Source organism: Bufo bufo, chromosome 3 (assembly GCF_905171765.1).
Source record: "Bufo bufo chromosome 3, aBufBuf1.1, whole genome shotgun sequence".
Taxonomy (NCBI): domain Eukaryota; kingdom Metazoa; phylum Chordata; class Amphibia; order Anura; family Bufonidae; genus Bufo; species Bufo bufo.
In genome coordinates, this window is record NC_053391.1 from 188,952,871 (window position 1) to 188,967,668 (window position 14,798).

The following is a 14,798-nucleotide window of genomic DNA, read 5'->3' on the forward strand; positions in this document are numbered from 1 at the left end:
AGTCTGGTGTTAGTCAGTAAGGTATTTGCTCTTTAAGGCTGATAGAGACCCTTCATACTTGCACATGACCTGGCCTATTCCTATCTAAATCTTGTACCCCTCATGTGGGAATTACAGCCACCATTGCAAGCCTTAGAGTAATATTGCCAGCCTTAGATTCTACAAAGAAAGACTATGGGAAGATTATTATCATTACTAGATATTTAGCCCGTTACATTAGTAGGAAAAGTCTATATTAAATGGCAAGGGAACTTGACCACACTGACTGGTGGCTGAGACTGGCGGCTGTGGCTGAGACTGCTGGCACTGACTTGTGGCTGTGGCTGAGACTGCTGGCACTGACTGGTGGCTGTGGCTGGTGGCCGGAACTGGCGGCTGTGGCTGAGATTGCTCGCTGTGGCTTGTGGCTGAGACTGCTGGCACTGAGTGCTGGCTGTGGCCTAGACTGCTGACTGTGGCTGGTGGCTGAGACTGCTGGCACTGACTGGTGGCTGTGGATGATACTGCTGGTCTTGATAGCTTGTTATTACACTTTTTGTGATGTAAGGTAATACAAAATGGCTTTTTTGGCAATTTTTAAAAAATTTTTTTACGGCGTTCACCAGACAGGTTGGATTACATATTATTTTTATAGAGCAGGTTGTTACGGACACAGTGATGCCTAATATGTGCATTTTTTTAATTTTAGTTTACATAGTAAAAGCATTTTTTTTTTTTAAATCATGTTTTTGTGTTTCCATTTTCTGAAAGCCATATTTTTATTTTTTTTGGGTGATTGTCTTAGGTAGGCTCTCATTTTTTGTGGGAGGAGATGACGGTTTGATTGGTACCATTATGGGGCGCATATGACTTTTTGATTGCTTGGTATTACACTTTTTGTGATGTAAGGTGATAAAAAATAGATTTTTTGCACATATATTTTTTTTTAATGGTGTTCACCAGATGGGTTGTATCACATGCTATTATTATAGAGCAGGTCGTTACGGACATGAAGATACCTAATATGTGCATTTTTTTACTTTATTTTATTCAATAAAAGCTTGTTTGAAAAAAAAAATCATTTTTGTGTCTCGATTTTCTGAAAGCCATTTTTTTTAATTTTTGGAAGATTGGTTTATGTAGGGGATTATTTTTTGTGGGATGAGGTCACAGTTTAATTAGTGCTAATTTTGGATACATATGACTTTTTGATCACTTTCTATACAATTTTTTGGAAAGTGCGGTGGGCAAAATTGCAATTCCATCATAGTTTTTCTTTTTTTTATGGTGTTCACCATGCGGTAAAACTAACACGATCCTTTTATAGATCAGGTCCTTACGGACGTGGCGATACCAAACATGTTTAGTGTTTTTAAATTTTATACATTTTTAACCAATTACGTGTACATATAGGAATTTTTTTTTTTTTTTTCACTTTTTAAAAAAAAAAAATTGGACCCAGACCCACTTGGTTCTTGAAGATCCAGTGGGTCTAATGGCTTACAATACAATACTATATAGTGTACTGTAGTGTATCGAACTCACACTAAGCCTGATCAGGCTCCTGCCTTTAGGCTTAGATATACCACAGCAAGCCAGATGCCTGTGAAGGCATCCGGTTGCCATGGTAACCATCGGGAGGCTGCCACAGCGCAGCGGCCCGATGGGGAAGGGAGGGAGCAGCGGCCGGATGGTTAGCCCCTCCATACAGCGGTCCCTAAGGACTACTGCATGGAAGGTGTTAAACGGCCGATATTGGTGCCAGCACCGATGTCGGCCGTTTCAAGCAGAGTATTAGCTGTACATTCAAGCTAACACTCTACCCGCTGCCGCTCTGACATCCTGAAAGGGTGGTGGTGGGGGGGTGCTGGGGTGCTGCTCGCTTTTCCATCTTGAAAGGGGGGGAGGGGTGTGCGCGCTCTGCATCTTGAAGAGGGGGAGTGATGGTGTTGTGTGCGGGGGAGCATTAACCCTTCCAGCAGCGGCCCGATGGTTAGCCCCCTTAAAGGTTAACATCCTGAAGGGGGGGAGGGGGGTGCTGCGCGCTCTGCATCTCCTGAGCCGAGAGAGGAGTGGACAGCGGCGGGGGAACTGTCACAGGAGCGGACGGCGGCGGGGGAGCTGTGGCAGGAGCGGACGGCGGCGGGGGAGCTGTGGCCTTGGAGGTATCTATGGACAGTCAGGCTGCGGGAAAACTTGTGTGTAGCACTCTGTCCATCTGGAGCGCTGTGTCCTGATTAGACGCCACACCGCGCATGCCCAGTGCAAAACTGGTGACACACGCATGGACATAGCGCACTCACACAGGGATTTTATTATTATAGATTATCACCTTTTAGATATTCTGTTCATTTCAATGAAAGGTACAGCTTGGGAGAAACAGAGGTAAATATATGCATAGATTATGAAAATAAATTTTTTATAGTACTTAAATAACTTAAAATACAAACAATTAGAAAGACTGTTTTTTCAGTTATGACAAAGATTGCACTCATTCACGTGGATTGCAGAGTATGTGACGGCTGACACTGACCCACCCTGTTATTGAGAGAGAACACATAGTCTTTGCTCAGGTAACTTATCAATGAGCAGCAACAAGAAAGAAATACTAGGGAAAGAAAAGGATTGCAGGGTCCAAAGTTCCTACCCATTGCTGCATTCCTGGCATTGTGGGAAATCTGTCAAGGAACTCATGAGAGGGTAGGCATGCATAATGTTCAACTTACTACAGCGTGTAATGGAAAAAGAAAGTAGATTAAAATTTAATCAGTGTCGGCTGTAGCTCATTAATATGTCTATGAGAATGAAACTCACCCTTTTGGGGCCAATTTTTGAACAGTATAATATTATAATTTGGATTTTTATAAAGATTTCTATAAAGATGGAAAGGCAGTTCCTCTATGTTGGACTTTAGCCTATTACATTTCACTTATGGAACGGTTCCAAAAGGTTACTTACTATATAAAAGGACTGTGAAAGACATCAGTGAGCATATGCCAATAACATTAAGGGATGGAGCGGTGTGGAGATAGGCATTGTATTATCTATTAGGCCAGTCTCATTATTGTTTAGATAAATTTATACTTGGAAAAGTAAGCTATTGTGATATACATATGTTCATTGTGAAAATATGTTTGCGTTTAGGATTTATCAGTGGTAGAATTTGGGAAGAAGCTGTGATTTTGAGCCCCCTGACATCAGCAGAAGTCAATACCAGATACAGGACTTCTTTTTTCATGAGAAAATGAAGGATTAGACCTCTCACCCACACCCATTACATCAAAAGCACAGCACAGCATCAGATGTCTCACCGACCATAGGGGTTGGGCCCCATTCACATGTCAGTGAATCATGATTGTGCGTGGACTGCACACGTATAAATTCATTTTACAGGGGTTGTCCCATTAGGACAACTTATCCGCTATCCACAGCAATGCGGGCACATAGGCCTCCTGCACACGAACGTGTGCTTCCCGTTGCCGTATTGCAGACCCGCAATACACGGGCACCGTTCCGCGTGCATTCCGCATCACGGATGCGGACCTATTCACGTCAATGGGTCCGCAAATGCGGAGATGCGGAATGGAAGCGTGGAACAAAACCCTACGGAAGCACTACGGAGTGCTTACGTGGGGTTTCGTCCCGTTCTTCCGTTCCACAAAAAGATAGAACATGTCCTATCTTTTTGCGGAACGGCCGGATCGCGGACCCATTAAAGTGAATGGGTCCACGATCCGCTGCGGCTGCCCCAAGGACGGTGTTCGTGCATTGCGACCACGGGGCGCACATGTTCATGTGCAGGAGGCCATATGAACATGGGACCAACACAGATGCCTTCAGTTTCCAAGTGCACATGTAACAGGTCATCCAGTTTCATAGGTACAAATCTGCTGACAGATACCTTTAAAGGGTTTCTATCACTTCGTTTCACCTATTTAGCTTTCAGACACTAGCGATCCGCTAGTGTCTGCTTTATCTAACCATCCTAATATAAGAGCTTATTGTCCTGCCGTTTAGCTAAAAAAATAACTTATATAGATATGCAAATGAGCCTCTAGGTGCTATGGGGGCGTGATTAGCACCTAGAGGCTCCGTCTACCTTAACAAACTGCCGCCGCCCAGCGCGTCCCTCCAGCCCGCCCATCTCCTCCGGAATGCGATGCTCCTCGTATTCGGCGCATGCGCAGTGAATGTCTGATCGCTTCCCTGCTCAGACATCTCCACTGCGCCTGCGCCGATGACGTCATAGTGCTCCGAGGAACAGGCGCAGTGGAGATGTCTGAGCAGGGAAGCATCAGACATTCACTGCGCATGCGCAGAACAGAGACGCGCACGGAGAGGATCGCTTCAGCTGGAGATGGGCGGGCTGGAGGGACGCGCTGGGCGGCGGCAGTTTGTTAAGGTAGACGGAGCCTCTAGGTGCTAATCACGCCCCCATAGCACCTAGAGGCTCATTTGCATATCTATATAAGTTATTTTTTTAGCTAAACGGCAGGACAATAAGCTCTTATATTAGGATGGTTAGATAAAGCAGACACTAGCGGATCGCTAGTGTCTGAAAGCTAAATAGGTGAAACAAAGTGATAGAAACCCTTTAATGTTTGTTCTTCATAGCACCCTTTGGGGTGTACTTTTTTGTAAAGTAACATTATTAATGGAAAAATGTAATGTTCTAACTTAATAACTTTGTTAACCTACTGATAACAGAATGAAAATTTTCAGGACGTGGGAATGTACAGAATTGTACAGTAGATTTTTAGTGGGGCGCAAAATGAGTAGCTGTAGAATTTTTTTTTCTAACTTTTTTATTTTCTTTATTTCAAACATTAATATTTCCATAAAAAATAACAAATCAAAATTATAATTTCCATTTCTCTCCCAAACTCCCACCCCATTTGCAATGCGTCTCCCATCACCCCGACAAAAAGGACAGGAGGGGATTAATGAGAAGGTTGAGGCAGGAGAAATAAAAAATGCCATTCTCCCCATATCTTTAACCATTTATCCTCTAAATTTCTTTGTTTATATAAAATAAATTCATGCCTTCTAATCTTATTAACGAGATTCAACCATATATTCAAACTTGGAGTATTAGCTGAAAACCAAGCTCGTACAATCAAAAGCCTCGCCAAGAACATTATTTTAACCAAAAGAATCTATTTGTACTTATGACACTCAACCTTAGTAAGATCACTCAGGATGCTGAAGAATTAATCACCTCCCACCTTTGGCATTGATAACGGACACTCAACTCTGTTGGTCTTACGGCTCTTTCACATGAGTGAGTTTTCCGTCCGGATGTGATGCATGTAGCAAACGCATAGCATCCTGGATGAATCCTGACCCATTATTTTCAATGGGTCTGTGTACATGAGCGTCGTTTTTCACCCATTAGTCCTTACATAGTTAATACGGTTGAAGAAAAACATAAGTCATTTACTTTTAAGAATTCATCTAAACACTTTTCCTGACTCTATAAAGGAAATGGGGCTTGCGTGAAAACGGAAGGCACCCAATGCAATGTGTTTTTCACGGAGGGTTGCAAGGAGATGTAGGTTGTTATTCTTCAGCTTCTCTTTAATTGCTCAGGAAAAAATGTATGCATTTCAGATACCATCTTGATGGAAAAAATACACACACTGAACGCAATCGCAGAAAAAACTGATCGAACTTGCATGCAAAACCATCAACTTTTCCCCCGGACAGATTGTGACACAATCCATATTACTTGTGTGAAAGAGGCCTTAATGCCAGACTGCATGTCCCTTAAAGGTCGCTGTCAGAGGACCTACCTCTCCCTGGACTGCTGTCATTACATGTGGCCAGTGGCGTACATAGAGAAGTAAGGGCCCCATAGCAAGAATCAAACCAGGCCTCCCACACAGGACAGAAGGGTTTCTGTCTAAACCCTTTTCAATGACCCTTGGGACATTTTTCCACTGCCAAAAGTTGTTCCTTTAGAGGGTAGAGTCCTGACCAAGTTTTCACCTCCAGTAGAAGAGAAGATGATCGCAACTAAGACTGGGCCCCCTCTTGCCCTGGGCCCCAGAGCAGGCGCATGGTCTGCCACTATGGTAGTTACGCCCCTGCATGTGGTTAAAGCTGGTGTGTTTGTGTGGATGTCTTTTTATATCTATATTTATATTGGTGTACCAGAATAACACGTGGAGTTTGCCACAGATTTCAGATTTTCTTCATAGATTAAAATATCCACTGCTTTTTCTACATGTCCTTAAAATTCTGCCTATGGAGGTTAGTGCACACAGAGAGCACAAATCTGAAGGTAATTCAGTCCCATGAAATGAATAATTCATGAGCCTGCAACATATGCTCTGCCTGGAATCTTACTAAGTGGTTTCATTTTTCGGTATGACTTACTGCACTTAGCTTATTAACAACACAATCTCTATTTACTATACATCAGTATTTTTTTGTATTTTTAAGCAAAGTACCCCCAACTCAAAAAAATTTATCAAAAGTACCACCTAAGTGATCATACTTTTCTGCCTATGAAAATCACAAAAAGAAAACAGGATGTGTATCCTTGGGTACATGTACCAGAGTTTGAAACCTGAGGGGGTACCCATCAGAAACAGTAATTCATTTAATAAAAAACATTATATATTTATTTGAACATTTTGAAACTTCAGTCTCCTTCACCGTTCTCCCTATTTGAAGGCAATGCATTTGTTTCCCGACATGGCGATTTTCTGTATTTGTTTTTTACCTCCTGATTTCCCGGAGCCATAACTTTTTACTTTTCCTTCCCTAACCCTGGTTTCACACCTGAGCGTTTTACAGCGCGTTCCTACGCGCTGTAAAACGCTCAACAAGGAGAAACCAATGCTTCCCTATGGGAATGGTTCTCACCTGGGCGTTTTACAGCGCGTACGATCGCGCTGTAAAACGCCCGACGCTCCAAAAAGTTCTTGAGCTTCTTTGGGGCGTTTTTTCGCGCGTTCCCGTACATAGACTTTCGGGAACGCGCGACAATGGGCGTTCGCTTGTCTCTGTATGTGCAATTGTAAACGCCGGTACAATCGCGCATACAGAGCGCTCCATCGCGAACGCTCAGGTCTGAACCCAGCGTAATAGAGGAGTTTTTTTTTGCGGGACAAGTTGTGCTTTCTAATGGCACCACTTAATATTGCATACAATGTAATGGGAAGCTGGAAAAAAAATCCAAATAGGGTGGAATTGGAAGAAAAATTCCACCACAATTTTATGAATTTTGTCCCTATGTGGTAAAACTGACCTGTGTTCTTCATTCTCTAGGTCAGTATGATTACAGCGATACCACATTTATAATTTTCCAAATAAAAACTTTGGAAAAATGTATTCTTTCTTTTTATTGCCATATTCTGACCCCCCATAACTTTTTATATTTACATCTATGAAGCTGTGTGGGGGCTCATTTTTTGCAGGACAATCTGTCGTTTTTATTGATAAAATTTTTGACTGTGTAAGACTTTTTAATCTTTTTTCATAAAATTTTTTGAGGGAGTTAAAGTGATAAAAAAAGGCAAATTGTCATTTTGATTTTTTCTTTCCGTTACGCCATTTGCTGTATGGAATAAATATTTTTATAGTATATTTTAATAGTACAGCCATTTTTGGGCATAGTGATGCCTATGATGTTTATCTTTGTTGTTTATTTATTTTATTTTAATTTTGGAGAAAGGGAGGTGTTTTGAATTATTTTTTTATTTATTTATAAAATATATTTAATACACTGTATGTAGCCCACAATGGTTCCTAAAAAACTACAAGTCATCCCGCAAAATCAAGAAAGAATTGTTGAAGAAAAAATTTAAAAGCTATGACTGATAGAACACAGGGGAAATGTTACTGGTTCTTAAAGGGGTATTCACATCTCAGACAATGGGGGCATTATATAGTATATGCCCTCATTTTCTGATAGGTGCGGGTCCCAAGCATGTGTGGCTGCCCTCCATTCATTTCTATGGTTACTGTTAGGAGGTTAAAATGTGAAGCAACCTTCTCAAAACTTGTGTTTTACCCATAGCAGCTTCCTAGTAAGCAGTAGCATAAGCATAACTATCTTTTCCTAAAAAGAAGCTACATTTCACAGTTGCGCGTGCAGTGTCCCACTCAGTGATGGTCGTGGGGCCCTGTATAATTTTAGTATGCCTATCTAATGCATTTCTGTATATAGCTGTAATTCCTCATAACAGGCTGTTAGTGTTATTACCTTTATTCACCCCTAGGTGGTGCTGGAACCACACATATATCTTAGGGTGTGCCAAGGCAGGGAGAGTCCAGCACAAGTCCAGTATGTAGCTGGCACTTTAGCCCCTTGGCTATAGCCAAGCCGAGAAAGTGTGGACAAATTCCTTACAGCTACCTAGCACAGACCAGAGAGCGAATGCATGGATATAGAGAAAGTCTAGTGGAGATATAAGCAGCATTATCTTATGGACTCCACAGCACCAGTGACCGGGAGAAGCCTAAAAGCACCTGGACACAGCCGGACAACTAGGCACAAAGTTGTCTATTACCACATGCCTCTATGGACATTGTGGACCAGAGTTTAGGAAAGCATCCTGTACAAATAATGGAGCAGAGGATTTTTCCTGCCGTTAGTGAGATCGTCCCGTGGATTTCTAATTACAAGTAAGAAGTTATTATATCCAGTACCTGGCTGCTAGAGTGTGGACATAGCAGCCGGCCCAGGGAGCTCTACAGAACAGTGAGTAAACTACTACACCCATCAGCCCACCATCACTCGTACATATTGCCCCTGCGAAACGGTCGTTGCACACGTTGTTCGTATGAATCACCCAGTTCAAAACAGGCAAAAGATTGAACAACTTGTTGAGAAACAAAATCACTAGTGTCAAACCCAACCTTCACCAACAACGTCTGCTAGCATGAAGACTCGAAGGAGCAATTTGCAGAAATTCTCCTAGCAGCAGAAGCATGTACTAATGCCCAACACCGAGAAGACAATTCCTGGTTCTTTTGGGTACCCCCTTGTATTCTTCCCCTTTTTCTATTACATTTATTCATATCACCGTTTGTGCATGAGAATTCTCGTCCACAGATTATAGTTATTCCTGGCCTAGTATACAGAGTATAGTCATTTCTGGCCTTGTAAACATAATTTTCTTACAAAAATGTATGTTAGCCGCCATTTACATTTTTGTGGTTGGGTTTCATTTTTATCGGATTCATGACAGATCCATTATGGTCCAATTTACAATGGAGTTTGATGAATCCTATTGGACTATAAAGGGTTACTCAGATTAGTTTTTTTTACAAGTGTATAGGAAACCCAACAGAAGCAGGTTGCCCACAGCTTAGTGTGTACAGAGACTTATCCTTAATATATTGCCTTATTATTGTTAACGTGTTGAAATAAACCTGGAGTTTTCATGGGCCAAATCTAGTATGACTGGGACCTCTGGCATTGCAACTTACTGTCTTCAATGACCTGTCCTTTTAATGCATAGCTGTACTGGCCCGCTTGATAGACAGATGCTAATGGATGGAGATCTCAATTGAGGTACCCAGTTCTACTAAAGAGGTTGTCAGGCATTGTAGCTGATGACCTCTGAGGTCCTCCATGAGCTCTCTGAACCTGAAAAACCCCACACACCTGTCCGCGGCCCCAACACTGCTCAGTTCCTGGTTACCGTATTTTTCGCTTTATAAGACGCACCTGATGATAAGACGCACCTAGGTTTTTGAGGAGGAAAATAAGAAAAATATATTTTGAACCAAAAGGTGTGCTTTTGGTAGGTTTTGAACTAATGGTAGTCTGTGGAGGATGCACTGTTATGGGGATCTGTGGATGACGCACTGTTATGGGGATCTGTGGATGACGCACTATTATGGGGGGGATCTGTGGATGACACTGATGGGGGGATCTGTAAATTACACTGAGGGGGGCTCTGTGAATGACACTGAGGGGGGCTCTGTGGATGACACTGAGGGGGGCTCTGTGGATGACACTTATGGGGGATCTGTGGATGACACTTATGGGGCTCTGTGGATGACACTGAGGGGGGATCTGTGAATGACACTGAGGGGGGATCTGTGCATTACACTGATGGGGGATCTGTGGATGACACTTATGGGGCTCTGTGGATGACACTTATGGGGCTCTGTGGATGACACTTATGTCATCCACAGATCCCGATAAGTGTCATCTACAGATCCCCCATCAGATGCATCAGTGTAGAGGGAGGAGGCGGGGACACTCATGGCGGGGCCCGGTGCAGTGACTCTACTCTAATACACTGGGTCCCGCAACTGTTAAACATTCAATCTGATCTATATCTAATTGTATACGCGCTGTACGGTACTTACTGTAGTACCGGAAGTATAACATTAAGACGGCGCAGACCGGCATCTCCCTCGGTCATGCCCGCCTGCCGCAGCTCCCTCCTCATGCGCCGCCTGCCCCAGCTCCCTCGGTCATGCGCCGCCTGCCCCAGCTCCCTCCTCATGCACCACCTGCCTGCTTATCTCACTTTATGAATGAACAGGCAGGCGGCGCATGACAGATTGAGCTGGGGCAGGCGGCGCATGAGGAGGGAGCTGCGGCAGGCGCTGCTCCGTCTTAATGCTATGCTTCCGGTACTACAGTAAGTACCGTACAGCGCGTATACAATTATATAGATCAGATTGAATGTTTAACAGTTGCGGGGCTCGGTGTATTAGAGTAGAGTCACTGCACCGGGCACTGCCATGAGTGTCCCCGCCTCCTCCCTTCACACTGATACTTTGCTGGCCGCGCTGTGCAGCATAGCGGCCAGCGAAGTATTCGCTTTATAAGACGCACAGACATTTTCCCCCCACTAAAACATAATTTTTTTTTTGTTTCAAAAATATTATTGTGTAAAACTTACATAAATATTTAATAAGTATACATTTTAGGTATCGCCACGTCCGTAATAACCTGCTCTATAAAAATATCACATGACCTAACCCCTCAGGTGAATACCGTAAAAAAAAAAAAAAAGTGCAAAAAAAAAGCCATTTTTTGTGACCTTACATCACAAAAAGTGTAATAGCAAGAGATCAAAAAGTCATACGCACCCCAATCAAACCGTCATCTCATCCCGCAAAAATCATACGCTACCCAAGATAATCGCCCAAAAACAGAAAAAAAAAACGATGGCTCTCAGACTATGGAAACACTAAAACATGATTTCTTTTGTTTCAAAAATGAAATCATTGTGTAAAACTTTCATAAATAAATGAAAAGTATACATATTAGGTATCGCCGCGTCCGTAATAACTTGCTCTATAAAAATATCACATGACCTGCTTCCGGTTCTGGCGCCAGCATGGTCGGACTCACTGAGTAGAGCTCCGCTCAGACTTGCTCTGCAAATCTCTGTTCCCTGGCTATCTTGTCAAAACCCGAACCGATCGGTACCTTATCTCCCGTTGGGGGTGCATGGACCGGTTTTTAGTGACCATGGGAGCGCTGGCATCGCGCTGGCATTGTCGCGCGAAATGGCGGACCCGCCTTTCTCACAACCACTATCCAGTGAGGACCGTCCTGCATCTCTTCATGATGAGACGAGTGGAGACGGAGAAAAGCAACCGACATCTGCAGGAATAGATTAGAAAAGTCTCGCACTGGAAGTGGCGGCGCGAATTCTACCGGACTTGCAAGAGTCACTAGCCACTACTGTATCAGCCTCCCTGGCGCACCTTCACCAAGATATAGCAGAACAAGGCCGCCGGATTGACTCGGTGGAGGAAAGAGTTAATGCGCTGGAAGAATCACAGGCTCAAAGCCAGGCTACATGCTCTCTACTCCAGATAGAGAACAAACAGCTGAAGGCCAAGATAGAAGATCTAGAAAATCGTTCCCGCAGGAACAACTTACGTTTAGTGGGGGTACCTGAATCGGTCCCGGCACGTGATCTTGTGGCCCTCTGCGAGAAAGATCTGCCAATAGCTTTGCAAATGTCAGCAGCATGCAAAGTGGAAAGGGCCCACAGAATAGGTCCGGCGCCACCACCAGCCGACCAGCGAAAGGGAGGATCGCAAAACCACACGGCTCTGGCTCAAAGGCCAAGACAAGTGATAGTCCGTTATCTGGATTACTCCGATAAAGCATCGATCCTGCGAGTGTACAAGAAACGGAGGGACCCACTGGAGATAGGAAGCTCCCGAATTCTTCTCTTTAAGGATTTTTCCGCGGACGTGGCATAATGCAGAAGGGAGTTCTCGCTAATTTGTTCCAGCCTCTATCAGGAGCAGCTCAAATTCGCGCTAATCTACCCAGCAACGTTGAAAGTTCACACACCAGATGGTCATTTACTCACCTTACAAGATCCGAAGATAGCTCGCCGAGATCTACAGCAGTTTATACCCAAGACCTGAAGATGAGGATCGGCTTATAGTTGCTAAGGATGAAGGGGGCGAATAACGATCAGAAGAATGTGATCATCACCAGAACTCTGTATTTTAAGAGATGCTAGGTAATGTTGTGGGGTACTGTACCTTTAAGGGGGATGTTAATGTGTTGCTTACATTTTCTTCTCTACGATAAGAGCTACGTTTTTCTGGGGGCAGAGTTTATATGCAGTGTGTCCCTGAGGGGAGAGAAGATTATGATAAGATATTATCCCAAGGGGTACGTATTTTTTGTGGAGATTTCCATCGGGCCTAGCCTCAAATGAAAAATTTACAGAAATGCTAAAACATTGGTGGATGGAATATTGGGAGACTAACTCAGACTCAGGGGATATACAGTTGATATGGAGAGCGGGAAAAGCAGTCCTTAGAGGCAACATCCTAGCTTATGTAAGTAGGCTTAGGAAGACTACTGCGCAGAAACTTAAAGTACTATCGTCTGCATTAAAAGATTCTTACACTGCCCACCAAAGAAATCCCTCAGAACATACTAAAAGAGAATGGCAAGAAAAGAAGCTAGAGTATGAGCATTGGTTGAGACAAAAAGAGGAGCTGGAGGGTAAAAGACGTGAAGCAAGATATTTCAGATATGGTAATAAGTCTGGGAAAATGCTGACCACACTAGCGAGAGGAATACGCCCATCCACACATATAGCGGGTCTAAAGAATGATAAGGAAGTCCTATGTCATCAACCACAAGAGATAGTGGATATATTGAGTAAATTCTACAAATCTCTTTATTCTAGAGATGAGAATAGAGATACACAAGGGCTGGGATGGCTGAATACTTTGAATTTGCCAACAGTATCGCAGGAAGATCTGTTGACAACCGAACCGAGCTGTTACGGAGGAAGAGGTACTGGAGGTAATTAAGAAATCGAGTAATGGGAAGGCCCCAGGCCCCGATGGTTATACTAATGAATTTTATAAAGTTATGGCCCCGGAGGTAACTAAAGCACTCACACAACTGTATAACAACATATTACAAGGGCAGCAGATACCAACTGATATAAATACAGCCTATATAAAGGTCTTACCCAAAGAGGGGAAGGATAGTATGTTGGCAGCTTCATCGTCCCATCTCTCTTATAGACAATGACCTAAAATACCTTTCAAAATTGTTAGCAGATAGACTAGCAAGGTTCTTACCAAAACTTATATCCCCTCACCAAGTGGGATTCATACAGGGTAGGTCAGCTGTGTACAACATCAGAAAAGTAATGGCGTTATTAGATGATATCAAGGTCAATCCCCAATTTCACCCATCTCCAGCTCTACTAGCTATTGATGCCGAGAAGGCTTTTGATAATGTGAGCTGGGGATGGCTGAATGACGTATTAGATGCCATGGGATTTTTAGGAGAATTCTGTACATATATTACATCTTTGTATAGTACTCCGATGGCTAGGGTCTCTATTCCAGGCTTTTTATCAGATCCCTTTCAATTACAAAAAGGCACCAGACAAGGGTGTCCACTATCGCCATTACTCTTTAACATTGCATTAGAACCGCTTTCAAAGGCATTAAGAGCGAATGATTCAATTAGAGGAATATCCATAGGGTCTCAGACGCTTACACATGCGTTATTTGCCGATGATTTACTAGTGTTCTTAGCCTATCCCAGATCTGATGCCCCAGTACTCTTTGATCTCCTCTTATATTTTGGTCGCTTATCAGGCTTTAAAGTCAACACGACTAAATCTGAATTGCTAGATCTGTCCCCCCCTCAGCACAAGAAGGAGATTGACCAGTTGGAAGTACCTGTAATGATAGCTCCTCAATACATCAAATATCTGGGTATAAAAATTGGCAAAACCTCAGATACACTTGATTCCCTAAATTATCCTCCTTTAATTAAGAAAATTGTGGCAGAATTGATAACATGGGGGAACTTACCTATATCATTTCTAGGTAGGTGCTATATGATAAAAAGGATGAGCTTCAGCAAACTCCTTTATCCCATGCAGACCTTGCCACTCCTTCTGAAACATACTGATGTCCAACAATTGTCACGGGCATTTCACTCTTTTATTTGGCAGAATAAGAGGAGCAGGATATCTATGCGGACGCTAACTAAACTTAAGTCAAGAGGGGGTTTGGGTTTCCCAGACATTAGGAAGTATAACTTAGCTAGTTTGATGAGGGATGGTCTGGATTGGATTCAGGACACGTCTTACTATTCGGTTCTCCATATAGAAAAAGAACTAGTGAAACCCTGGAAGCTGAACGCACTGTTACATACTAAGTTTTCTCGATTGCCTTCATCGGTTAAACGGAGCGTTCTTATTAGAGACACTATCGTGACCTGGAGAGCAATAAAGAAAATATTTGGCCTCCCATGTGGAATCTCAAAAAGTATGTCACTATGGGGTCACCCTGAATTTGAATCTGCCACAACCAATAAATAACTGGTACAATGG